We start from the raw sequence: 20581 nt of genomic DNA, 5'->3' as shown, positions 1-20581 counted from the left end.
TTCTGAGTTTTTGTTTTTTTTTTTTTTTTTTTTGCAATAAAATGTGATTTAGGGACTGAAATTTGAATTTCATATAATTTTCACATGTCATGGGTTATTTCTCAACTTTTGATTTTTCCCAATCATCTAAAAATGGAAAAACTGCTCAATTCAACAGTCACCTAAAAATGAGTGGCCAGCCAAGTTTGTTGACCTCTGACCCGGGAGAGTACATCATGAAAAACGCTGGGCTGGAAGAAGCACAAGCTGGAATCAAGATTACTGGGAGAAATATCAATAACCTCAGATATGCAGATGACACCACCCTTATGGCAGAAAGTGAAGAGGAACTAAAAAGCCTCTTGATGAAAGTGAAAGAGGTGAGTGAAAAAGTTGACTTAAAGCTCAACATTCAGAAAACAAAGATCATGGCATCTGGTCCCATCACTTCACGGGAAATAGATGAGGAAACAGTGTCAGACTTTATTTTTTTGGGCTCCAAAATCACTGCAGATGGTGATTGCAGCCATGAAATTAAAAGACACTTACTCCTTGGAAGGGAAGTTATGACCAACCTAGATAGCATATTCAAAAGCGGTGACGTTGCTTTGCTAATAAAGGTCCATCTAGTCAAGGCTATGGTTTTTCCAGTGGTCATGTATGGATGTGAGACTTGGACTGTGAAGAAAGCTGAGTGCCGAAGAATTGATGCTTTTGAACTGTGGTGTTGGAGAAGACTCTTGAGAGTCCCTTGGACTGCAAAGAGATCCAACCAATCCATTATAAAGGAGATCAGTCCTGGGTTTTCTTTGGAAGGGATGATGCTAAAGCTGAAACTCCAGTACTTTGGCCACCTCATGCAAAGAGTTGACTCATTGGAAAAGACTCTGATCTTGGGAGGGATTGGGGGCAGGAGGAGAAGGGGACGACAGAGGATGAGATGGCTGGATGGCATCATTGACTCGATGGACGTCAGTCTGAGTGAACTCCAGGAGATGGTGATGGACAGGGAGGCCTGGCGTGCTGTGATTCATGGGGTCGCAAAGAGTCAGACACGACTGAGTGACTGAATTGACTGACTGACCTGGGAGGTGGTTGCCCCATCCAAGGGACCCCGCAGGAGGAGGGGAGCTGGGTCACACTTTTCAGCACCGGCTCATCTCAGAGATGCAGATCCTCAGTGCCAGTGAAACCTGCCTGCCCAGCCAAAACCATAGCCGGAGCTGCATCTCCACCCCCAACCCCTCCCCCCGCCCCCAGTTAACACAAGCTGGAAATAACTCTCCCTCGAAGCTGCAGAGCTGACGCTTTTGAGCGTGTTTGTAAACAGCACACCTTGTCTGTCCCGGCAGGACAGCCTCTATTCCTTCCAGTTTTCAGCTTTAGAAATTCTCTGTGGGGGCCGCTCGAGACAAGCAAAGGGCCCCTCACTCACTGCTTCTCAAGACCCCCCAGTCATACGGCAGCTACGCTGGTTTGTTTTTTGGAGTTTGGGGGTTTTTTTGGGGGGGAGGTTGGCACCTCTGGGTCCTCATCTCTGCACTGGGATCTTCTCTAGTCGGGGCAAGCTGGGGCTACCCCTCCCTGCGGTGCAGGGGCGTCTCATCGCGGCGGCTCCTCTTACTGCGGGGCAGCGGCTCCGGGCGCTCGAGCTTCGGTAGCTGTGGTGCACGGGCTCCATTGCTCTGCTGCACGTGGGATCTTCCCCGACCAGGGATCGAACCTGCATCCCCTGCGCTGGTAGGCGGATTCCTATCCACTGCACCATGAGGGAAGTCCCAGTAGCTGTGTTACTATCCAGTAGTTTCCGTTCTCCTCTGACTCCAGTTGATACATTGAGGTGATACACTTTGTCCCTTCTGCCAGCTGTCCAGGTGTCTGTTGACACCCACTCTACAGACCAGGGGCAGGGGCACCTCCCCCTCGCTCCCCTCTGCTCTCGACCACTTTGCCGATTTTATTTCACACTGTCAGGAATACTAACACTGGCATTCACTCCTGAAGCCATAATTAAGTCTTCTGGGCTGTATTCCTAGGTTGATTACCAAAGATAAATAAGGTTTTAAAACATTAAGTGCGTTGATATGATGACTGTGTGAAGATTGTTCCCTTCAGACCAGGGGTTTAAATCTCTGTGAGTCCATGTTCGGGGTCCCCTGTCGACCGAAGGGGAATGTTCCTTGCATCAAAGATGCTAGAGTGAAAATGCCACGTTCTGAGTTTCTGTGGGAAGTCCCCTCTCCGATCGTGAAGGACCCTGGTCTCGGGAGCCCATTGCCCGTGCTCTGCCCTGGGTGGGAGGGAGACACGGGAACAGTGGGGTCATGAGTCTTCCCAGGACAGACTGGAAGAGAGCGTCTACACACGGAAAACCAGGCGTGAAATCCTGAGTGGCGTGAAACACGGGGAGCACAGTGTAGCCGGCGATCTTGACTGGCGCCAGTGTCTGGGCGACGGTTCTCTCTGAGTGTGTGGGGCCTCTCTTTGGCGGGGGAGTTGGGGGAGTTTCTTGGGCTGCCTGACTCCATCAGGATGTTGGACAGCTCCGTGCCACTCCCTGCCGTCCGAGGGTCTCTGCTGTTCCTCTGGCTCTTCTGCAACGCCCCCAGAGGCAGCCCCCGCTCCGGCCGGGGGAGGACAGCTCTGGGCAGAGGCCCACCCCCTCCCCACCGAGAGGCAACTCCAGGGGTGTCCCTGCCTCATAGATCAGAGCCCCGTCCTCCTGTACACAGCCCCCCAGCTGCTCCTCGCTCGCCCGACTCCTGGGACCACCTCCCACACGGACACTTGCCCACGCCCTCACCTGGCCCCTCCCCAGGGCACAGGGAGCACCATGGCCTCCCTCCAGGGGGATGGATCCTTAGACCTTTCTGGAAAGGCGCCAACGTGTTCCCCTGGTGAGGCTGAGAGCTGGGGGCCTGGGAGCTGGGTCTGGCTGAAGAGGCATGAGCAGAGACTGTCAGGACGTGGGCTGTAGCGCCCCTAGGCCCGAGCCCTGGCAACGGGGATGGGAAGAGAGCATGCAATGCCGAGGAGACCGAGGGTGGCAGGGCTCGCAGCAGACGTCAGGACGCAGCCTGGGTGCTGCCCGCTCCAGGTCCTTGCCAGGATCGAACCACAGCACCACGTCCAGGCATCAGAAACACAGGCTGAGAGGGACGCCCACCGTCCAGCCTCCTCCAACCCCCAGGAGAAGGCCTGGGAGCCCTCTGGGGGCCGCAGGAAGCCTCAGCGGCCAGCTTTCTTCTGGCCAATCAGGCAAGATCCTGTGACCAGAGTTGCCAGCAGAAGCGAGAGAACAAACGGCCTCCTCAAGCATCCCCCCTCCCCCACCGCACAAGGCACTCTGGGAAAATCCCTGTGGGAACAGGGCGCCGGCAGGAAAGACCAGAGGCGGGACCGTGGTGCTGGAGCCTCGATCAAGCCCGATACCCCCTCCCTTCCCTTCACACAGGGCCTCCCGCCTCTGGCCTCAGTGGAGGCCACGTGCCCCCTCCCCAGAGCTCAGTCCAAGCAGGCAAGACTCTCCCCGGTGGAACGTGAAGGGAAGTGACCTTGCAACCCTGTCACCACCTTCGCGACCATCGCATCTCATCTTTTCCCGTCCCCTCCTCTGTGGCCGGAGTGTTGTTGCAAATGAGCCTGGACCAGACAGACCAGAAGCTCATGTCCGTCTGGGGGGAGCGGAGATTTCCAGGCCTCTGCATGTGAGAGGAATAACTCCCGGGCTCATTTAAGCACCGTGGTGGGCATCTCTGAGCCTGAGGCTGTACCCAACAGCTAAACCTGGTTAATCGGGGTGCGGGAGGGTGCTCACGTGGAGCCGGAGGAGGGGGGAAGGCGGGGGTGCCCAGGGCCGAGCACTGTGAAGGCCCAGCTGCTGCCTCAGGGTTGGGGACACAGAGGGAATGGGGAGAAGGAGCTGCAGGGAGGGGACCTGGGCCCACAGCGCCCTAACCCTTCCCGAGGGGGCCCCAGGGCCACCGCCTTGGAAGAAGCAAGAAGACGCCCCTCTGACCCCGCTGTCTTAGAGGGTCACACACCCACCCACTTGGTGCACCCCGGGGCGTGAGGACCTGGACTGGGGCTCCAGAGGAACGGCCACGGCCCATCAGGCCAGGTGGGGCGAGTGCAGTAGTCGGCAGCCCTGGAACCACTCTTGTTTGCCGAAGCAAGTCCCCGATGCATGCCTGGGGTCGAGGGGCCCATCAGAGCCGCTGTGTAGAGAGCCCCGGTGAGGGGGCGAGGCCTGGAGGCCTCTGGCAGCCCCTCTGAGCCCTGTGCCTCTGTGAGCCCCAAATCCACGAGGCCACCCCAGTGCATGGACGTCCTGGGGCCCCAGACTGGGGCCGTGTCTGGGGTGCCGAGCTGCCTGAAGGGGTGCAGGGGAAGGGGGACACGGGAGGCCAGCCACCATGCCCTGCGGACGCGTGGGGAGGCCTCCTGACCGTCTCAGTCTGCGGCCACATCAGGCCAGCCGCGCCCCGCTGTCTCCTCGAGAAGCCAGCCACGGCCGTGTGCATCTCCAGATAAAGGTGGAAAGCCGAGAACTGACTTTGAAGTATTTCAGGTGGTTTAAAAGACTTTTACAAAGTGTCTTCTCTCCTCAAAAAGCCCCAGGAAACAAAGAAAGTGCATCAAAAACCCAGCGAGGTGGGCGCGTGGAAACACAGACCCGTGAGATTGAGGAGGCCCGTGGGCGGGTGGGGGGCGGCGGAGGGCGGCCTGGGGCCCAGGGCCAGCGACCCCCAGAGAGGCGGCCTCTGCAGTCACCCCAGGCTTCCGGGGACGTGCGACGCCAGAACCCGGCGCGGATGGACCCGGCGGCCTGCTCGCTCCCTGCCCGCCTTCACGGCAGCTCTCACAGAACCCTCATGGGACCCGGGGGCAGGGGCCGGCAGTCCTCGTCCCAGATGAGGCCCTGAGGTGCAGAGACCCTAAGCGTCCAGGTAGGCGGGTTCAGAGGGCGGGCCCGGGGCCCAGCTCACTGGCCTGCGGGTTTTCTTGTACCTGCCAAGTTAAGCTCGTGCAGAGCCACAGGGAGGCCAGAGGCCAGAGACTCAGGGGTCCCTGCCGTCTGAACTGGGACCCCTTGAAGGGACGGCCACCCATCAGGATTGGGGTTAGCCCGGAGGAGCAGCCTCGGACCAGCTTTGCGCCGCCTGAATTCACATGGGTGGTGGCCTTCCAGAAAGGCAGGGCAGTGACCAATGCTAGCTATCAGTGCGCTAAACCCCAGTTCATTCACAAGTGGAAGTTTGCGTTTTACTTTTTTAAACTGCAAACAGAACTCAACAGTCCAGGAGTCTGTGCCCCTGAAATCACACTCAGGACGAAGACAGGGCCGTGAGAAGGAGAGCCATCGTGGGCGCGTGTGCAGGGGGACGTATATGCAGGGCTGAGGCAGGCTGCTAGCAGCAGACCAGACGTTCACAGCCTGCAGAATCGCACCCTCACTGGTAAAGCCTGAGTCACCAATCGATAGAGCTGGGCTGCCCCTGGCGGGTGGGGCGCGTCTCCTTGGCCTCAGGACGGGGGACCAGATAAGAAAGTTCCATATTCTTCCCACTGAGTAAACATCGGCCCCCAGTGTCCCTGGCGCTGGTCTCAGTGGGCGCTGTTTACGTGCATTTTGAATGAAGATGAGACGCGCGATTGCAAGCCTGTGCTCATAATGCTTCCTTGTGAGCCAGCATCTTAACTGTTCCACGTTCCGGGCAAAGGGTGCTCATGGGCATTGCTGCCAGGCTTGCCCAGTAAAAGAGCTGAACTCGTGGTCACGCTCTCTGAGCAGGTAGGTCCTGGCACGGACCTACCCATAAACATTTGTGGGTCAACAGGTAACTGTCTTTCCTGTAGGAACACCTGAGCTTGAGATGTAACCTGAACATCTATGTGCAGCCCTTATGTTGGGGTGAAGTCAGGAGACCGGGGAAGGGTGGCCTGGACGGGGCAGGGACAGGAGCCCCCTTGGGAGCCTGAGAAGGTGAGGACTGGGGACACACCTCCCGGCTGGACATGCCCGGGCCCCCTCTCCACTGCCTGTGCTGGGGACAGCAACCTGGCAACACAGAGACATTTCACAGCTCACTATTTATGGGTCTGCAGGGGGCTGCTCTGTGGTGGAAATGCACTTACAAAATTGGAGCAATCACTCAGGGGGTGGATTTTCTACAAACTCCCGGCGACTCGGCTGGGCCGACGCAGCCACTTGCCCCTCTGCCTTGCCCTCCTAGATGGGAGACACTGAGCTCCACCATCCACTCCTGGAGGGACCATGGGTCTCCTGCCCCCCACCCTTCCCGGCCTCCTTCCCAGGGTCCGTGCCAAAACATGCTTGCTCAGAGGGCAGGACTGCAGTCTCAGCTCCTCCACCAGATAAGCCTGGCAGCGATCCTCCCCCCACGCCACCCTGAGGGCCCTTTCCAGGGTCGGAGAAGACCCAGCTCTTTGGTGCTTCTCCAGGTCTGGGGGGAGCAGCCCCAGGTGCCCCCTGAGACCCGGGCCTGGAGAGGCCCCAGCCGCATCAGAGACCCTTCCTAAGGAGCCGCGGCCTCCCCGCCCCCACGATGGGCACTTGAGAAATGTTCCCAGGGATGGAACTGTGCCTTGGCAAGCCCACAACGGGGCCAGCTGCCAAATGCTCTCCCAGCAGCAGGGGCCGTTTTGCAGGAAAGAGGAAAAATGATTGCAAATATGAGCTGACGTCAGCTTTGTCTTTGGAGCCTGAGAGTGGGTAGCAGATGAGGTCATTTAAAACGCTCTGTCTCCTCCTGGATTCCTCCCTGCCCCAGGAGAGAGGAGCCCTAGGTCTCAGAGCCTCAGAGGTCTGCACAGCTGTGCACAACAGACTCCAGGCACCCCAGGGGCCCTGCGGTCTCTGACGACGAGCTGCTTCAGTCCCACTGGAAGCACACTGACCAGTTAGACTTCCCTTGGTGAGGCTGCCTGAAAGTCAAGCCTTCAACCCAGGAATCAGCCCCTGTGGTCACTTCCAGTTCATCCAGGAGGAAGCTGAGCCAGTGAGACAGAAGGGACCCACACTCAGAATCGGCAGCAAAGACCTCAAACCACAGATCGGTGGTCCCCGGGGACAGCAAAGGGGGAGAGGAGCCGGGAGGGAGGGGCAAGGGGCACCGGGCTGGGCTGCTCAGATGCTCAGAAAGAGGTGCCGGGATACAGAATGCACAGAGGAGCCAGGAGACAAGACCGAGACTGCCAAGCGTCAGGGACCCAAACGCAGATCCCCAGCGGTGTGGCCTGGGGGGATCACCTCACCTCTCTAAGCCCCGTTGTCCTCACCCATAAAATGGGGATAATAAAGACTATCTCAGAGGTGCTTTAAGAACTGAAGAATTATAACTAACACCTGCCTATTGAGGGCTAACACTCAAGGCCCTCAGCTAGGAGGTTTTCTGGATCACTTTAACCCCCACAAGAACCCTGACACTGGTATGGGGGAAATGTAGGCACAGGGCCGAAATAACCGGCCCAAGGCCAGGGTGGCTCCGGGACCAAAACCCTTCTGCTGACCCAGACGGCCTGGTGCTGTCCTGAAAGAGTGAGTGGCCTCTGCCAAGCCTGGGGTGGCAACTGGGGGGCCATTCTCAGCCACTGCCAGTGGACAGTTACTTCTGGATGCCCTGAACTTGCTCCAGGACCTGGGCAGTGTCTGGATGTGGGGGAGGGGAAGCCCCCCAAAGCCCCCTGCCCAGAGAAAGAGGCCTCTGAACTAAGTAGAGACGTTGTAGGCCCTTCTGTCCAACATTCTGTCAGCAGGGACCCAGCAAAGCCCTCCAGCCCGTGTGCGTGTAAGACAGAGCCCGCGTGTCAGGGACAAAGAACAGCACTCACGTGGCTCCTCTGAGCTCCAGGGGCCCCGAGTCCACCCCTGCACAGCTGCGACCTGGGAGGAGGCCCCGTGCATGACAGCCCCTCTCAGGCTGGCCGTGAGCAGGCCCTCTGGATCAACTCGAATGTCCTCACCTCCAAGGACATCTCACGTCATCAGCCTCACCTCTTGAGTGAGATTCAAAGCAGTGGGTCGACAATGAGAGGTTCCTGGCCCTCCGTCTTCCCGGTGCAGGCCTGGGGTGATTGCTTGTCTGTTCAGCCTGGGGGGGCCCCTGGCGAAGGCTCCAGGCTCACGCCCTGGCTTCCCCGCTTCCAGCATCCTCCTCCCTCTCCGGCTGCTGCCCAGCTCGGGGTTGTGCTGACCATCCTTCCGGAAAACCCTGCCCACGGCTCCGGGACACCTGTTCCACGTCCCAGCCGCCAGAGGTCCTTCTGCCCCCTACAGCATCGCTGCTCAGCATGCCCGCCTCCTGTGTTCCTGGAATAGACTGGAAGCTTCATGTGGTCCACACAAAGGGCCATCCACCCCCATGCCTCCTCCAGGCAGAAACGAGGCAAATACTGGCCGATGGAGAAGCAGAAAGTGACTCCGGGGTGTGAACCTCCGACTTCCTGACCCGCCACATCCTCTGGTCGAGAAGGGACATTCTTCCCAGCAGCCTGTCCACATAAACAGCAGGGAGAAGGGAAAGGCCCAGAGACTATAATTCCTCCCACTTTATGGCAGATAATTTAATATCAAAATGGAAAGCGGAATGGACGTAGAAATGACGGTAATAAATTGTTCTGGCTGCTTGTCCTCCCACGAGACGGAGTGTTAACCGGGATGGGGCATCAGGAATCTGTAGATGGGTATGGGAACCACTCTTTCAGTTTCAAGGTGAAGCTCCTGCAGGAATAAAAATAATGCTTTTTCTCAAAACCGAAAGGACAGCATGTGGCTGTGAGGGTGGGTGCCCACCGGGCTGGGACCTCCAGGGCACACTGGCGGGGCACACAGTGGGACTGGCTTTTCTCCGGGGTGGCGTGTCACCCGCCCTGGGGCCGGCAGGGAACCAAGGGCAGGGTGAGCCTCACAGACAGGAGTGAGGGCCAGCACAGCTTAACGCCATCCTGAGGACAAGCTGGCCTCTGCAGCGGAGATGCCGCACACTCAGGCACAACCTGAGTGGGAATGCCAGGCCCCGCCCGCCTCTGGCGCCTCCCTGTTGGCAAACCTTGGCAGAGCAGGTGGGCCTGGTTCCCGAGTCAGGAACTGTCTGAAATGAAGCAAGGCCAAGCAGAGGAAAATCCAAATTCCACCCAGAAGCCAGCAGTGCTGATCTGACTTAAGACTGAAAACGTGATAATCGCGTGCAGTACTTGATCAAGAAGGGCAGAAATTTTCAAAGTGAGAGTAGCCCAGGGGAAGACCAAGGATGACTCTTGGGCCAACAGGGGACTGTGTGATGCAGTCCCATTCCTGAGCCTCCCGGCCCCCTGCCTCCAACAGGGAGGACAAGACCTGGGCCTTAAGACACAGGGCAGGGCTCCTACCCACCCGCCCCCACTCCACTCCCATGGGCCCTGCCCCGCCCCCACCAGACATCCACACCACAGCTGCTCAGAAGCCGAAGCACATTTTCCAGAAGTCCTCAGAAGTGACCGGTGCTTGTTCTCTAAGAGGATTTCCTTTTTCACCACAGGCAGAGACGCTAGAAGGCGAATCCAGGCAGTGAGCCGGGCGTCCACAGCCCCAGACTGCCTGAGGGCTCGGCGTCCCGAGGCCCAGCCGTGGGGGAGAAGCCTGCACGGGGTGTATGTGGGCATGTGTGTTGGCTGAGGGAAGCGCATGTTGCTCCTTGCCAGGGTTTGCATGGGCGTGCGTGTGTGTGTACACATGTGGGTGTGTCACGCCTTGTTCTGAGGCCTTGTCGGGTTAACAGACTCACAGGTAAGTGGCTGGAGATCTCACAGCTTGCAGGCACCTCATGGCCCGTCTTTCCCAAGACCTAATGGGAGACTGCCCTGGCACTAAATCAACCGCGTGCCAACATGAAACAAAAATCTGCGCTCAGGGATGTTTTAGAAACCTGCATGATTTATCTCAGCTCTCCTTAAAATACAGCCTACCCGAACTTGGCTGAGAGGCACGTGTGTGAGAAAGACAATTAAACAGTCTGTGACGCCGAGGGGAAACCTCGTCGCGAACTCCAATAAACGCCCGGCTTTGCAAGCCCAGCAGGGGCTCAGGCTCCAGAATCTACAAAGACGGAGGGAGGACGGAGGTCTGGCCTCCCCGAGGTGAGGTCCCAGAGGCCTCCTCCGTCAGACGGCTGACCCTCCTCTGTCAGAAGGCTGACCCTCCTGGTCCAGGCGGGGCAGGAGCCTCCTCCCGCTGAGGGCAGAGTCGTGGGCATCGGCGGGTGGCCCATCTCTGGGAACAGCTGCGGATGAACTTTACCTGAGTTCAGGGAGAAGCAGCCTTCAGGTAAACAGCAGCACTTGCCAAGTGGAAATCCCAGCCCTTGTGTATTTAGTGAGTGGAGATAAGACTTCCTCTTTGACAGCAGACGGGTGCAGTCACGGCAGCCGTCCTGCCGCTGCGGTGGCGTAAACCTGCAGAGCAGGCCCCACGCTGCACCCCGCACCTGACGGGCTCCACCCTCCCGAGACTTCCGGGGCCCCGAAAGCCAGGAATTTTCCTCAGCGTCAGTGGTTCTGAGACTGCCAGAGCCCCAAGGAGCTTCGAAATTAAAGAGCCAGTTGAGCGTATTTGCAGAGCTCTGTCCAGAAGAGCTGCTGACTGCAGAGAGCTCTGAGTCACAGGGTTGCCTTCCCGCATCTCCGCTGTCATTTTAGAGTAAAGCGTCCACACTGTGCCTTCGAGCTTGGCTCCCAGTGTTCCAGGGAAATGAACTCGTGTGTCTGACTCTAAATCCTTGGCCCCCTTCTTGGGGACACTGCGATTCAAGTCTTTCACCTGGGGGGTGGTCTGGCCTCCCTACCAAAGAGCGGGATTTCCAGCTCTCTTCTAGAAAGACATAGCAGTTTCTTAAGACTATCAAGAAGCATTTGTCTTTCTGGGGCAATCACAAAAAAAAGGTTTTATTCATTGAAAATTTGACTTTCTCACTGTTTTGGTCTATAACCACAACTATAATGTCCATGTCCACAAAAAATAAGTCACTGAAAAACGTAATTCTTCTTGAAAATGTTCACAATACCTCTGTTTTATGTGTTCATGTGTTTTTTGCCATCTTAATGCACTTTATGGAGGTGGGAGGGTGCCAACATTTTAAGAAAGTGTCATGGGACATCAAGGGCATTACACCCAGTAACATATTTTTTTTCCTAATTCAGTCCATTGAACTTGAAGCCTCTATTACAGCTAAAAAGTGAAAGTGATAGTCATTCAGTCATGTCTGACTCTTTGTATGGACTGTAACCCGCCAGGCTCCTCTGCCCACAGGATTCTCCAGGCAAGAATACTGCCGTGGGTTGCCATTATCTTCTCCAGGGATCTTCCCAACCCAGAGATTGAACCCAGGTCTCCTGCATTGCAAGCGGATTCCTTACCATCCCAGCCACCAGGGAAGTTCCTTACAGCCAACACTTCAGCAAACAACCAAAGTTTCTCTAGCTTTCTCTCAGACCCTTCCATTCAGTTCACAGAACCAAGGTGCTTTCGCAGAAGTGTTGCTGAAGCTTCTCAGACTACAGTTTTCCGTCTCACCTCCTAACAACTGGAAGCCCTTGACGCTCTTTGAAAGAACATACACTCCACCGTGGACAACACAGGATGAGTAGGGGCAATGCTGGGGGCACTCGTGTGTGCATGAAGACAGCCTCCAGCAGAAACAAACAAGCTGGTCATGGGACAATCAGAACGACGGCCAGATGGACCTCTTTTCTGGCCGGATCTCAACATTATCACTTCACATCCAGCCTCAAACCCAACTCATTGCAGCCCCTCAGGATAACAGAGGTGCATCTTTACCACTAAGAAACCCCGGAGAAGTGACTTTCCCAAGTCCTGGCTTGAGAGGAGCCAGAACAGATGCCTTCCTGGAGCAGAGGAGTTGGGCAACAGAGGGGGTGTGGGGGCTGGTCCCCATGCCCTGGTGATGGCTCTGTCTCCAGAGCCGGAGAAGCTCTGGACTGTCATTCTTAATGAAAGGCAAGATCGAGGAAAGCCCTTATATGAATGATCAACAGACATAGATTCCTGCAAAAACCTGGCTCTGTAGTTGGGTCTCTCTTGGTTAAAAGGGCCATCGTCACAAACATGCAGTGACTCAGAGCCCTTGGCCAGGTGAGGCCCAGGGAGGCAGCGTGAAGTGGGGAATGTGTCCTCTAGCATGATGGGTAGATTGCGCCCAGGTCACAGCCATCCTGGCTAAGAGCCCAAGGCATGTGCACAACTTCAATTGCTTTCCAGTGATGTCTGAATCCAGTGAGCTCTGAGAACACCGCTTAAATTCTTCAAGCAGTTTACAAGTGTTTATTAAACACCTTTGCTTACCTAGAACAGTGCTAGGAGCTGGGGTCAGGGGGATAGATGGGTGGGATTCAGAAGACACAGGTAGGGACCTCCGTGGTGGTCCAGTGGTTAAGACTCCCCGCTTACAATGCAGGGGGCGCAGATTCGATCCCTGGTCAGGGAACTACGATCCCACAAGCTGCAGACTAACGAACTCTGCACACGATGGCTGGAGAGTCAGCACGACACGACGGAAGGTCCACATGCCCCTGCTAAGACCTCATGCAGCCAAATGCACAAATAAATGCTAAAAAAAATACAAAGAAGACACAGGCCGAGTAGGCAAGCTTATGACCCTCCAAGGCCAAGTTCCCAGGAGACCCCGCCCATTCCAGGAGGGCTGCATACCCAGCGGGGTGTGGTGTCTCCTCCCTGGACAGGGTTTCCACCTCACACAGGAACGGACAGCACCTTCCCGCCACGCCGGGGCGACAGGAAGCCGGTGGCCAGCATCCAGCCACCAGTGCCCAGAGCCCTTGCCAGCTCTCCAGACAGGAGCCCAGACTCTGACTGGACAACCGAGTCCAAGGACTTTGGCTTTCCGTGGGGGCAGCAGAGGCCCCTAGAGAAGCGGGGTGGTCCCTGCGTGCACCTCACTCTGTCAACAAGGTGGGCTACACCCGCAGATGCCAGGGCTGGGGGCCTCAGAGACGTCTCGGCAGGTGCACCCCTGGCGTCTTCAGGATCAGGAACCGAGGCAGCGGGCCCTGGCCACCCGTGCTGAGCCCAGGGCCGAGTGGACTCTGCATTTCCTCACTGCAGGAGGTCACTTCTCTTAGGTCACTGTACCCACAGAATCACAGGAGATTCCAGCTAGGAGTGATTTCTGCACAGACGAGTTCATACGCAATTGATGACAGGATACATGAGAATTGTAAGGATTATAGGAAAGAACTCAGACGCCTTTGTGGGGCCAGAAGCTCAGACACTCACTGTCTTCAGAGGAGAATACACCCGCGGGTCAGCTCTCACGAGGGTGACCCTGAGAGTGACCGCAGGCTTGGGCCGGAGCAGGGGGCCAGCCCCTCCTGGCCTCTGAGCACGTCCTCGCCCCGGCCTCTGGATCCTGGCCAGGCTCCGATGGACCCTCTCTGGGCACACGTCCACCTCCTGACCAGGCTCCAGTGGACCCTCTCTGGGCACACGTCCACCTCCTGACCAGGCTCCAATGGACCCTCTCTGGGCGCACGTCCACCCAGACACCAGTCCACACGTGGCCATGTCAGCACCTCTGACACCAGCCAAAAGCAAAAGCTCTCAACAAAGCAGGCATAGAGGGAACCTACTCAACATACGAAAGGCCACGTAAGACAAGCCCACAGCTAACCTCATGCTCAAAGGTGAAAAGCTCCTAGCTAAACTTCCACGCTAAGATCAGGAACAAGACAGGATGCCCACTCTCTCCATTCTTACACTATTCAGCACTGGAAGTGCTAGCTAGAGCAACCGCACAAGGGAAAGAAATAAAGCCCTCCAAATGAGGAAAGAAGAAGGAAAAGTGTCTCTGTTTGCAGATGGCATGACACTAGACACGGAAAATCCTAAAGAGTCCACCAAAAAAAAAAAAAAAAAGAATATGAGAATGATTAAATGAATTCAGTAAAGCTGAAGGATACAAAATTAATATGCAAAAATTAAGTATATTTCTAACAATGTACAACAATGGCTGTCTGGGGAGGCCTTACAAATAGCTGAGAAGAAGAGAAGTGAAAGGCAAAGGAGAAAAGGAAAGATATTCCCATCTGAATGCAGAGTTCCAAAGAACAGCAAGGAGAGATAAGAAAGCCTTCCTCAGTGATCAGTGCAAAGAAACAGAGGAAAACAACAGAATGGGAAATACTAGAGATCTCTTCAAGAAAATTAGAGATATCAAGGGAACATTTCATACAAAGATGGACACAATAAAGGACAGAAACGGTATGGACCTAACAGAAGCAGAAGATGTTAAGAAGAGGTGCCAAGAATACACAGAAGAACTGTACAAAAAAGATCTTCATGACCCAGATAACCATGATGGTGTGATCACTCACCTAGAGCCAGACATCCTGGAGTGCAAAGCCAAGTGGGCCTTAGTAAGAATCACTATGAATAAAGCTAATGAAGCTGATGGGATTCCAGCTGAGCTATTTCAAATCCTAGAAGATGCTGTGAAAGTGCTGCACTCAATATGCCAACAAATCTGGAAAATTCAGCAGCGGCCACAGGACTGGAAAAGGTCAGTTTTCATTCCAATCCCAAAGAAAGGGAATGACAAAGAATGCTCAAACTACCACACAATTGCACTCATCTCTCACACTAGTAAAGTAATGCTTAAAATTCTCCAAGCCAGGCTTCAACAGTACGTGAACTGGAAACTTCGATGTTCAAGCTGGATTCAGAAAAGGCAGAGGAACCAGAGATCAAATCGCCAACATCCGCTGGATCATCGAAAAGCAAGAGTTCCAGAAAAACATCTATTTCTGCTTAATCGACTACGCTAAACCCCATGACTGTGTGGATCACAACAAAACTGCGGGAAATTCTTCAAGAGATGGGAATACCAGACCACCTGACCTGCTTCCTGAGAAATCTGTATGCAGGTCAAGAAGCAACAGTTAGAACCACACATGGAACAATGGACTGGTTCCAAATTGGGAAAGGAGTACGTCAAGGCTGTGTATTGTCACCCTGCTTATTTAACTTATATGCAGAGTACATGACGCAAAATGCCAGGCTGGATGAAGCACAAGCTGGATTCAAGACTGCAGGGAGAAATATCAATCACCTCAGATATGCAGATGACACCATCTTTAAGGCAGAAAGTGAAGAGGAACTAAAGAGCCTCTTGATGAAAGGGAAAGAGGAGAGTGAAAAAGTTGGCTTGAAACTCAACATTGAGAAAACTAAGATCCTGGCATCTGGTCCCATCAGTTCATGGGAAATAGATGGCGAAACAGTGAGAGACTTTATTTTCTTGGGCTCCAAAATCACTACAGATGGTGACTGCAGCCATGAAATTAAAAGGCGCTTGCTCCATGGAAATAAAGTTATTACCAACCTAGATAGCATATTAAAAAGCAGAGACATTACTTTGCCAACAAAGGTCCATCTAGTCAAGGCCTTGGTTTTTCCATTGGTCATGTACGGATGTGAGAGTTGGACTGTGAAGAAGGCTGAGCACTGAAGAACTGATGCTTTTGAACTGTGGTGTTGGAGAAGACTCTTGAGAGTCCCTTGGACTGCAAGGAGATCCAACCAGTCCATCCTGAAGGAGATCAGCCCTGAATATTCATTGGAAGGACTGATGCTGAAGCTGAAGCTCCAACACTTTGTCCACCTGATGCAAAGAGCTGACTCACTGGAAAAGACCCTGATGCTGGGAAAGACTGAAGGCAAGAGGAGAAGGGGATGACAGAGGATGAGATGGTTGGATGGCATCACCAACTCGATGGACATGAGTTTGAGCAGGTTCTGGGAGCTGGTGATGGACAGGGAGGCCTGGCGTGCTGCAGTCCATGGGATCGCAAAGAGTTGAACACGACTAAGTAACTGAACTGAACTGAACAATGTACTATCAGAAAGAGAGATTAAGAAAATAATCCTATTTACAGTTTCATAAAAAGAATAAAATATCTAGGAAGAAATTTAACCAAGGAGGTGAAAGGCCTGTACATTGAAATCTGCATGAGATTGATGAAAGAAACTGGAGATGGCACAAGTAAATGGAACAGTATCCTGTGTTCATGGATTGGAGGAGCTAATGCTACTAAACTGTCTACACTGCCCAAAGCCATCCATAGGTGCAACGCAGCCCCTATCAAAATTCTAACGGCATTTTTCACAAAAGTAGAAAAAACAATTCTAAAATTTGTAGGAAACCACAGAAGATCCCAAATAGCTAAAACAACACTGAAAATGAGCAAAGAGGCATCACATTTCCTGATTTCAAACTGTACTTCAAAGCTGTGGTTATCAAAACAGTATGATACTGGCATAAAAATAGACACATAGATGAACAGAACATAATATACAGCCTAGAAATAAGTCCCTGCACGCACAGTCAAGGAATATTCGACAAGGGCATGAAGAGTATTCAATGGTCAAAGGATAGCCTCTTCAATAAATGGATTTGGAAAGCCTGGCCAGCCACATGTGAGAGAAAGAAACCACTATCTTACTCCACTCACAAAAATCAACTCAAAATGGGTTAAAGACTTGACTATAAGATCCAAACCCATAAAACTCCTAGAAGTAAACAAGAGGGCAGGCTCCCTGACGTGGGTCTTGGCGATGACTTTCTGGATTTGACACCAAAATCGAAGGCAACAGAAGCAAAAATAAACAAGTGGGATTACATCAAAGCAAAAATCTGTGCAGCAAAGGAAACCAACAACGAAACGAAGAAGCAAACCACTGAATAAGAAAAAAATTCGCAAATCATTATCTGAGAAGGAGTTGATATCCAAAATATTTAAAGAGCACATACAACTTAATACCAAATAATAATATGATTAAAAAATGGACAGAGGACCTGAATAGACATTTTTCCAAAGAAGACACCCAGGTGGTCAACAAGCACATGAGAAGATGCTCAGCGTCGCTGATCACCAGGGAAACGCAAATCAAAACCACGGTGAGATATGAGCTCATGCCTGTCAGGGTGGTTGTCATCACAAAGACAAGAGACCACAAGCGCTGGAGAGGATGCGGAGGAAAGGGAGCCCTGGTACCCTGTTGGGGGGAATGGAAGTTGGTACAGCCTCCGTAGAAAACAGAATGGAGGTTCCTCAAAAAAAAAAAAGACCTGCCATCTGGCCAAGCAATTCTATTTCTGGGTATTTATCTCAGGAAAAATCAGCATCGTAAAAAGATATCTGAATCCCCATGTTTGTTGAAGCATTATTTGTAGTAGCAGAGACACGGAAAGGACCCAAGTGTCCACCGGCATAGCAGTGGATAAAGAGAAGTGGCATACACCCACGCACGATAGTCTCACATTACACTTAGCAGTCGTGGACTATTCAGCCATAAAAAGGAAGGAAATCCCGCCATTTGCAACAGCTCAGATGGAGCTGGAGGGCATCCTGCTAAGGTAAATAAGTCAGACAGAGAAAGACCAACCCTGTATGACCTCTGATAAGCCTTCTCTAAACACACACACACACTCCAAACTCATGATCGCAGAGAACAGGCTGGTGGTGACCAGAGGCAGGGACGGGGCAGGGGGACGGAGTGAGCAGAAGGTGCAAGCTTGCAGCCACAGAATAAATGAGCCCTGGGGACACCATCTACAACGCAGTGGCTGCAGCTGACAACATGATCCTGCATATCTGGGGCAGGGGGAGAGGAAAGAAGGGATAAACAAACATGCCCTTTTCATACAAGGACATATACTTCCACTATTAATAAAAGGCATGACGCACGGACACAGGCTACAACACGGATAAACCTTGGAAACGTCACACTGTGCGGAAAAGCCAGTCACAGAAGGCCACGTGTCCTGTTGCCCTGAACGTCCAGCACTGGGACCGCGATAGAGCACAGCAGGTCGGCCTTGGGCCGGGCTGAGGGGACGGGCAATGAAGAGGCAGGAGAGCTGTAGCTAAAGGCTGCCTCTGAAGGTCTTGAAAATGTTCTAAACTGGTGGCGATGGCTGCACACATCTGTGATTATTCTAGGAACCACTGGATTGCACTTTAAACAGATAAATTGTAGGGTCTGTGAATTCCATCTCTACAAAGTCAAACTTAGTCACTCAGTAGTGTCTGACTCTTTGTGACCCCATGGCCTGTAGCCCTTCAGGCTCCTCTGTCCATGGAATTCTCCAGGCAGAGATACTGGAGCAGGTTGCCATTTCCTTCCCCAGGGGATCTTCCCAACCCAGGGATTGAACCCGGGTCTCCTGCACTGCAGGCAGATTCTTTACCGTTTGAGCCACCAGGGAAGCTTAACAAAGCAGTTTTAAAAACAGCCTCCTGGACTGAGAAAATCTCCAGTCAGCTCCTGCCAAAGGCTTGAGGACAGCCCCCCACCACCACCACCACCAGTCCTAGGGAACAAACACACTGTCCCAACCCCCAAGAGCAAAGCTCCTGCTCGGCTCAGGGTGCCACTGTCTCCAGAGTGGAGGTCAACCCCCCACCTGTCCGCACTGGCCCCTGAGGGCAGCAAAGTTCCCAAGGGTGGGGGGTCACCACTCAGCTGAGATGCAAGTGCCCACCCTCCCGGGGGGGCAGCCTTCCAGGAATCCAGGGCTAACTATCATCCCAGTTAGCCTGCTCTTCACGTTGGACCAGAATGTCTCTGGAGAAGTGTTGCAGCATCTCTCCACTTTATTAACCTTCAAACTGAACAAAATCCACCTGTTCCATGAGCTTGAGTTACTGCTTTCTGCAGAAGTTGAACCCTGCCCAGTGCTTCTGGCTGCCAGCTCCCCCAGGCACCCAGCCACTGGCTCCTGGAGCCCCTGAGCCTGGCCCAGGGCAGTCCATTTTCCTGTCTCTTCCCCCATTTCACTGCTATCTGGGCTCTAGTGATGCCGACCTGTAGGGAGCTCTCTTCTGTCTTGGATGTTTTATTTCTAAAAATGCCAGATGCTCACAACCAGAAAACCAAGTTAGAAATTTTTCAAGAGCATGAAGACTGCAGATGAGGGTCTGGAAGGGATGGGTGTGGACCTAGTACATCTATCTGGGCATCCAGAGTCCTTTTTAGTGTTCTTGCCTGGAGAATCCCAGGGACAGGGGAGCCTGGTGGGCTGCCGTCTATGGGGTCGCACAGAGTCGGACACGACTGAAGAGACTTAGCAGCAGCCGTGTAAGATGGGTTCCATCTAGGTGTGTGTTTGAAGGGTCCTCCCTACAGTTAGTGCATTTGTGAAAGGCCCTTGCTGAGTTGTCTCCTGGTGTCAGTGGTCATGGGTTATGAGAGCTACAGGGAGGGGCCTGGAGGCCTTCTAATTCCTGGGAGGAAGAGTGAAGAGAGCTTTGACAGCCGTCCTGTCTTCCTGACAGTGGGCGTCTGTGAGGTTTCAGGCTGCGGGGTTGGGCCCTGTGAGGTCTCTTGGAGGCTCAGGGGTTGCAAGGCCAGGGACCACGCCAGCGTGCAGAGCAGCACCCTCCTCCATGCCTGGAAGGACACCCCCACCACAGACAAACACCTCCCAACCTGGTGTGCCATCTTCGAGGGCTGAGTTTGCTCCTCTGTAAAATGGGACTTTTAGTGTGTGTGTGTGTGTGTGTGTTCATGTCCAGCTCTCTGCAACCCCGTGGATGCTGCCTGCCAGGCTCCTCTGTCCATGGGATTCTCCAGGCAAGAACACGGAAGTGGGTTGCCAATCCCTTCTCCAGGGGGTCTTCCCGACTCAGGGATGGAACCCAGGTCTCCTGCATTGCAGGCGGATTCTTTACCGTCTGAGCCCCCAGGGAAGCCCCCGGGACTGTCAGTGCCTACCCCATAGGTTGCTGGGAAGGTTCCATCAGACGCAGGAGGAGCTCTGAGGAGCTCTGAGAAGCTGGGGGCCCGTGTCCTCTGGAGCACGGTATGCCCTCGCCTCTGCACACAGGGCGTTGCTACCTGGGTGCCGCTTTCGCGGAGACTCAGGGCAAAGCCGGCAGCCAAAGGGGCTCAGCGTAGTTTCCAGGGAATGCCTGGGGGCCTGGGCCAAGCCTCCTCTCCTCCCCCGCCCCTTCCTGCCTGGAACCCAAGAGGCACTTGAAAAAGAAGACGTTCAATCCAGCCCTGTTTAAACGGCGTCCTCCCCGCGGCTCCTGGCTCCCGGGGAGCCCCTGACCCCGTTTCCTGTGCACGTGAGCCCGCAGGAGGCCCCCCAACAGGGTCCCGGAGTAGCGGAGCCCCAGCCCCGGGGTCATGCGGCTCAGAAGCCCGCTCTCTGGAGCCCCCTGCTTTCTCAGGCCCTCCCCTCGGCCTCACTGCAGAGCTCCGTCTCACTCGTGGAATCCCCGGCCTTACGTGATGAACACGGGCCCCTCAGTTCCCCCCACCACCCAACCTGCTCTAGAAGCGCATTCACAGCGGCACAGGGGGAGCCTGCGGAGAACGCTGAACGACAGAACCATGGACAGCGACCCTGGCCCCGCACGGAGGACTGGGCGGGACCCTCATCCGCAGCCGGTCGACCTCCCTCCCTCCCGCCGGCGGTGCCCTCCCCTCCCCTCCGCACGCCCGGCCGGAGGGGCGGGGCGGGCCAGGCTGAGCCGGGCCCTCTCCCGGGGGGCGTTTCTCCCC

At 54.4% G+C, this 20581-nt stretch overlaps 1 long non-coding RNA gene across 1 annotated transcript in view; it reads right to left on the bottom strand.

Annotated features, from left to right (window-relative positions):
- Positions 1–438: 438 nt before the first annotated feature.
- Positions 439–20581, bottom strand: part of LOC121819479 (uncharacterized) — a 37660-nt gene continuing 17517 nt past the window's right edge. Inside the window, exon 2 of the long non-coding RNA XR_006059744.2 lies at positions 439–8722. This is a non-coding gene — a long non-coding RNA (uncharacterized LOC121819479). The remainder of the gene's footprint in view (positions 8723–20581) is intronic.

This window comes from Ovis aries, chromosome 4 (genome assembly GCF_016772045.2).
Source record: "Ovis aries strain OAR_USU_Benz2616 breed Rambouillet chromosome 4, ARS-UI_Ramb_v3.0, whole genome shotgun sequence".
Lineage (NCBI taxonomy): Eukaryota > Metazoa > Chordata > Mammalia > Artiodactyla > Bovidae > Ovis > Ovis aries.
The sequence above is the reverse complement of the archived record's forward strand: the minus strand, read 5'-3'. Positions and strand labels throughout refer to the sequence as shown.